General features: G+C 39.6%; 1 long non-coding RNA gene across 1 annotated transcript; it reads right to left on the bottom strand.

Moving 5' to 3' along the window:
• Positions 1–5,466: 5,466 nt before the first annotated feature.
• LOC143118294 (uncharacterized) lies at positions 5,467–6,535 on the bottom strand. The gene is made up of 3 exons (XR_012986092.1): positions 6,358–6,535; positions 5,943–6,015; positions 5,467–5,580 (listed from the first exon to the last, which is right to left on the bottom strand). It is a non-coding gene; the product is annotated as an uncharacterized LOC143118294 (long non-coding RNA).
• Positions 6,536–7,464: the final 929 nt, after the last annotated feature.

Here is a 7,464-nt window from a genome sequence, read left to right as displayed (position 1 = left end):
ATCACATCTCGGCTAAGCCTACTGGAGATAGTCCCAAAGTGGCCTATTGGTCTCTTTCTGGACATTTTTTCCCGTTTTCCACGCAGTTGATGGACGATGCCCAGCCTTGAGCCATGATTTCACGAATGGCTAGGGTTGAACTGGACCAGGGGAGGCGCATTGATGCTCAAAAAAAGAAGCGCATTTAAGCTGCGCTCAGTTAAACGATTTCTGGCTTTGTCATCAATGTCATTAAGCGCAGAGAATCCTCTCTCGCATTCTGCCGAAGTAGGCTAGGTAAAAACGTGTTGCCTGCGATGACGAGTTTCTTCAGGCAGGACCCTTCCCTTGCCCCTTGCATTTTAAAGTCCCGATACTCCTCGACATACATTCCTTTTAACTTTTTTCACTGCTGCTAATTGCTCAATCGCTAACAACGCTCTAGCAAAATTAACTAGAAAAGCATTTCCTGAAGGAAATACAGTGCATGAAAATGCAAAAAATATGATGTAAAATATCATACAGAGTAAAAACAAACTATATTGGTTGCTAGGTAGATGAGGTTTAATATAGTTGGAATGACTTAGCAGTTAAATAGGTGGATAGTTTATATAGTTAAATTATTTGCTTGGTAGATAAGGTTTAATATAGTTGGAATGATTGAACGGTTAAATAGGTGGATAATTTAAATGGTTAAACTATTTAGGTAGATAATTGACGATAAATGACAGTTGGAATGGCTCTAATGTTTGCTAGCAGTTATGCTAACTATGTTATCAAAGATAATAATGTTAACCAAGTTTCTTAACTTAGTTAACTTAGCTAATGTTTTCATTTTTAGTAGTTATGCTAACTATGTTAATCATTTGACTTAGCTTACCTAGCTAATCATTTTTAGTAGGTATGCTAACTATGCTAACTAGCATGTTAATATGCTAGCATGCTAACTATGCTAACCATGTTACTTAGCTAACTTAGCTAATCATTTTTAGCATTTTTGCTAAAAATGTTAATTAACATGTTAGCATGCTAACCATGTTACTTAGCTTACTTAGCTAATATTTTTTAGCAGTTATGCTAACTATGTTAACCATGTTACTTAGCTAATAATTTTTAGCAGTTTTGTTAAAAGTGCTAACTAGCATGTTAACTATGCTAACCATGTGACTTAGCTAATCATTTTTAGTAGTTTTGTTAAAAATGCTAACTAACATGTTAGCATGCTAACTATGCTAACCATGTTACTTAGCTAATCATTTTTAGCAGTTTTGCTGAAAATGCTAACTAGCATGTTAGCAATGCTAACATGCTAACTATGTTAACCATGCTAACTAGCTACAGTGGGTAGGAGTCATAGTTGATGACAAGTAACAGTTACAATGGCTGAACAGTTACAAAGTTCAGTAGTTTAAAGGGTTAAATTGTTTAACAGTGAAATATTGTAGTGAGGACTTTTATTTTGAAACAGTTTTTGGCAGAGGAAGCAGTTGAACAGGATGTGTAGTCTTAATAGGGCCAGTTTGTATGCTTAAAGCCTGAGACTGGCAGTTGAGATCCAGGTGGCCCGAACACCTGCCATAGGATTCTAATTGCTTAACGGCTCTATTGTGATGTCATCAGCCCATGTTAAGTCTATGGGGAAATTTTGAACAATTTTTAATTAATAGTTTAAAAAGTATAAAAGTTACAAAGTTGAAAAATACAAAGCCCACATGTCATAAGTAAGACCTACGCAACGCAGTTTGAATGAAGTTTCTACGTTAAACGGTTGAAGCTGCATTAAGTGCGTTAGAAGAAGAAAAATAACTAGAAAAGCATTTCCTGAAGGAAATACAGTGCATGAAAATGCAAAAATATGATGAGTTCATATGGTTAAATTATTTGCTTGGTAGATAAGGTTTAATATAGTTGGAATGACTAAACAGTTAAATAGGTTGATAATTGAAATGGTTAAATTATTTAGGCAGATAGTTGATGATAACTAACAGTTGGAATGGCTCCAATGTTTGCTAGTAGTTATGCTAACTATGTTAACAAAGATAATAATGTTAACCAAGTTACTATGCTAACTAGCATGCTAACAATGTTAAAATGTTAACTATGCTAACCATATGACTTAGCTAACCTAGCTAATCATTTTTATTAGTTATGATAACTATGTTAATTAGCATGCTAACATGTTAGCATGCTAACCATGTGACTTAGCTAACTTAGCTAATCATTTTTAGCAGTTTTGTAAAAAATGCTAACTAGCATGCTAGCATGCTAACTATGCTAACCCTGTGACTTAGCTAACTTAGCTAATCATTTTTAGCAGTTTTACAAAAAATGTTAACTAGCATGCTAACTATGCTAACCATGTGACTTAGCTAATCATTTTTAGCAGTTTTGTAAAAAATGCTAACTAGCATGCTAACATGTTAGCATGCTAACTATGCTAACCATGTGACTTAGCTAACTTAGCTAATAATTTTTAGCAGTTTTGCTAAAAATGCTAACTAGCATGCTAACATGCTAGTATGCTAACATGCTAACTATGTTAACCATGCTAACTAGCTACAGTGGGTAGGAGTCATAGTTGATGACAAGTAACAGTTACAATGGCTGAACAGTTAAAAAGTTCAGTAGTTTAAAGGGTTAAATTGTTTAACAGTGAAATATTGTAATGAGGACTTTTATTTTGAAACAGTTTTTGGCAGAGGAAGCAGTTGGACAGGATGTGTAGTCTTAATAGGGCCAGTTTGTATGCTTAAAGCCTGAGACTGGCAGTTGATGCAGCTGGCCCGAACACCTGCCATAGGATTCTAATTGCTTAACGGCAGTCTTAATAGAGCCATATTGTATGCTTAAAGCCTGAGACAGAGTATATAGTTTAAAAGTTAAATGTAGATAGTGTAATGGATGTTGATAGACAGAAAGTTGAATGGATGTTGATAGGCAGATTGTTTAATGGATGTTGATGGATAGTTTAATAGGTGGATGAGTGAATGGTTTGAAGAGGATGAATGGATAGAAAGTTGGAGGAAATGTGTCTTGTAGAATGGAGAGACAGAGAGAGTTGGTCTAGTTCAGTAGAAAGCAGTTGATACAGGTGTAATCAGTTGAACTGATTCTTTGATGGGGCCTAGATGAGCAGCTGGAAGATGATACCAGGTGCAAATCAAGTTAATTAGTCCATTGTGATGTCATCAGCCCATGTTAAGTCTATGGGGAAATTTTGAGTAGTTTTTAATTAATAGTTTAAAAAGTATAAAAGTTACAAAGATGAAAAATACAAAGCCCACATGTCATAAGTAAGACCTACGCAACGCAGTTTGAATGAAGTTTCTACGTTAAACGGTTGAAGCTGCATTAACTGCGTTAGAAGAAGAAGAAGAAGAAGAAGAAGCCTAGGAAGAACAGTAGAGTGCATTTTCATGCACTCTAATAAGAATAAGAAGAAGAAGAAGAAGAAGAAGAAGCCTAGGAAGAACAGTACAGTGCATTTTCATGCACTGTAATGAGTGGGCCCCCTCTGACAGTGATTTCGAGCAGAACTAGTAGTGCCCTGGCCAGAACTAAGGGGGCTGGGCACTACCGGGCCCTATGGTAATTCGAACACTGGTTGTATCTCTCTGTCTTCTGTGAGAAGGTGTTATGGAATGATGACATTGTCAAGATAATTTTTCTCTGACTTATTAAGTGCTATCACTTATATTGATTTTTTTTTAACCTAATTGAGCATGTCTCAGATGCCTGGATGCCAGTCGAACTTCGTCAGGCTATGGGTCTGTCTCATTCCGAATACTTACGTCAGTGCACTGCTAATGTGCACTGACCACTTACAGCCGTAGTGCCCACTTTCGATCGTTAGTATTGTTCCAAAAGGAACACTTATGTTAAAAAGCTTACCGGAAATGACGGTATGACGTGACGAACGCAACACACGTGAACGCGAATTTTCAGCCCGCCAAAAATATATGCCGGCGTTTGTTTACAAACACACACGTTCATTAACCAATCGTTCACAGCATGTGGAAACTACATCGCCTCCGACGCCAACGCAGGATCCTCCTACTATTGGCTGAACATGAGGTACGTTCATGTATTTTACAAACACCTATCATGCACAAATTGCAGTGCAGCAGTAGGCTACACCAGTAGGATTAATCAATCACTTTACCTTTTCAAAACAGTCAGGAGCAGTTCCTTGCATTAAGTTGATGAATTACTAAATGTACACAGCAGGTTCACAGACGTTTTACCATTTCATGTCACAATACTTCAATGCAATTACTAAATGTTTTTTCACTGTCTATATAAATGTTATGCAGGACAGTGACATAAGCTGCTAGTTATTATTTTACCATCAGTACTTCAGTGTGCTCCAAGTGGATAAACAATTAAAAGCTCTATCAGTATAAGACTTCACAAAAGTGTATGAATTTGTGCTCAAAATGTTAAGTGATCTTTACACTAACATACAACAAGCAATAGGCAACAGAATAGACAGGCCTATTGATATGCTCTATCATGTACTATTTCTGATGAATGTTAAGAAAAGACAATGAATTAAGGAAAACACAGTAACAGAACCAGATATTCACTTTATTTTCAACAAAAAAACATAATTAATTCACTTTCCTCTCCCCACTCACAGCGTCCTCCCAGCCCCAGAAAGTACTGCCAGATTAATAACACAGTGCCAGTGTTGGCACTATACTTTGATGGCCACAGTGACATGAGGGTTGACTATCGCCTTTCAAGGGTGTCCTTCAACGCAATCATGGATGTGTTGGGCAGGGAATGCGACCATGGCTGGGGCCCAGAAATCGACACCCTGATCTTTCTTTTCTGGCTTGCCACGCCCTCCTCCTACCGTGTGGTTGCCAGGGCCTTTGCCATGCCCCGGGCAACTATTCACCGGGTAGTCCACAGGGCGAGTGGGAAGATCGCCGCTCTACTGTATCGAGTGGTCCGACATCCCACCGCAGAAGAGCTCCCTCACCTCGGGGGTCGCTTTGCCCGTCTGGCCAGATCTGCAGCCTTCAACCGTGTGGTTGGTGCCATCGATGGCTGTCATGTCAGAGTGAAGCCCCCAGCACAAGATGCCGCCTGTTATTTTAACAGGAAGCTCTTTTACTCCATCCAGCTGCAGGCCATCTGTGATAACGTGGGGAAGTTCCTCGATGTGTTCGTGGGGTACTGTGGGTCAGTTCATGATGCCAGAGTACTGAGGAACAGCCCCATCTACTATCAGCAGTCCTACCCTCCACCAGGATACAGCATACTTGGAGATGGGGGCTACCCCTGCCTGTCCCAGCCCATCAGCCTCATCACACCCTTCAGACAGCCCGTTCGCAACCACCTCCAGGCTCGCTTTAACAACAGCTTGTCAAAGGCCAGGAGCATTGTTGAGCGGTCCTTTGGGATGCTGAAGACAAGATGGAGGTCCATCTTCTTCAAGGCTCTGGAAGTGGATGTGACTTACGGCACGTACGGAGGTCATCGTCTGTTGCACTGTTCTGCATAATATATGTATGAGCAACGGAGACCTGCTGGAGCCAGATGCTGATGTCAGGAGGGCACGAAGACCAGCACCAGCACCTCCAGGAGCCGTCTCTGGTGCAGAGCAGAGACAGAGGATGGCAATGGCATGTTATGTCCCTGACCATGATTACATTTAAAAATTTAAAATGTATGATTGTTTTTTGATTTTGTCTGGCATGTTAAAAAACAAAACAAATCTGAATAAATTACATGACCATTCTGCAAAATCTAATGTGTTCAACATTATTAAACATTGTATTAAGCATTGTATGGTTCAATTCATACACCAGAGGTAAATACATTGTCTACTTCTTATCAGTTTGATAAAGTAGGTAGGTAGTATTTTTAGGAATTGATCAATCATTAATTTGACTTTACCAATTAGTTCAAAGGTAAACACACAAGTGTACAACCAATTCCTGTAAAGCTTTTACCAAGTTCTCCCATCTCTTCCTGATGGCCTTGGCATCCAGCCTCCCCTCCAACCCCTTTTTCTTAATGAATTCCCTGGTAAGAAACACAACAGCAGATCATATCAATGCATTAAATAATACAGAGGCCCACTACCAGATCATTTAACATGGCATGAGTACTGGGTTCGCCCACCTAATATGTTATGTTACACATGAAATGCAACTACAATATTTCTTATGTTTTGTTTGCGACAACAATATCACAACATTTATTTTGAGGAGATTATTTATCCTGGGGTTGGGCCAGAGATGCATAGACTGCTTTACATGTGTTTAGCCTCCACTACAGCACTGTCAATAACAACGAGCATATGTGATCACGTTAGTTTGAAGTAAAGAACGTAGCGTAATACAACTGGTAATGCAATGTACTTACTCGAATCCAGTAAGGGTCGCATTTCTCCTCCCCGTAAACAAATCTGCGTTGGCAGCACGCCATGGGATAAGCTCCCTTGTATCTTCGTCCGTCCCTAAAACCGATCAAAATACCTCGATGAGACAAAAGGAACTCACCTTGCCCGTCAATAGTATACGTGATATCAAACATTACAATGGCACAACACTGTATTCACGAGCACATAGTCACGAAGCCAGTTTCATAACTCACTAGCGTTCACACAGATAACGTGCTCGTCCCAATGGATGGTTTAACGTGTTAGGTAGCATTAACATATAACGTTACGTTAACTCGCCAAATGATTATGTCGGCTTCAATCTGTGAGGCCACGTAAGTAATGCATTATAAGTCAGTAAACGTTTCGTATTACTGCTGTTACTTGCATTAATACGATAGAGTTCACATTTATAACGTGCTCGTCCCAATGGCTGGCTTAACGTGGCTTAACGTTGTAGGTAGCTATAGGTAGCATTAACATGTAACTTACGCTAATTAACTCGCCAAATTAATATATCGGCTTCAGTCAGTCAGGGACATTCAGTCAGTCAGGGACATTCAGTCAGTCAGGGACATGTAAGTGATGCATTAGACGACAGTACGATGCCTCGTATTACCACCATTACTTACATTTATACGATTGCGGTGTCGCAGCTCCGGTGTAACCGGATATACGGTTTCTGAGATTCTGAGTTTCCAGGGCGGAGTTTAGCGTGAATATTTATGAACGGAGGATGTCGTGCGCGAGTGTCTAGACGCCCATTGCTGAAGCGTGAATGAATGGAACTGAAAATGTTGTCAAAGAAAGTAGAAGATCACGGCGTTTTAACACGTTTTTGGATGTTGTCATGTTAATGGAAAGTATGACTATGTCGTGTTCGAGTTTAGATGCAATTTGGCGTCAATGTTGTTATCTTGTGTCGCAGCCAGTCAAACAAAACTTTGTGTCAGATTCAGTGGGTGGCTTACCATTAAGGATATTGGTGATTTTTACACAGTAGGCCTTGATGGTAGTCTTAGCCTAGCTAGGCTATTATGTTTTTTATCGTTTTGATTGTAGCCTAGGCTCTGTGCATCTGTAGTGACATG

This window comes from Alosa pseudoharengus, unplaced genomic scaffold (assembly GCF_046254945.1).
Source record: "Alosa pseudoharengus isolate Yale_2024_CS ecotype anadromous, Long Island Sound unplaced genomic scaffold, YU_APseudo_1.1 YU_APseudo_1.1_scf_12, whole genome shotgun sequence".
NCBI lineage: Eukaryota > Metazoa > Chordata > Actinopteri > Clupeiformes > Clupeidae > Alosa > Alosa pseudoharengus.
This window is presented reverse-complemented; position numbering and strand designations above follow the sequence as displayed.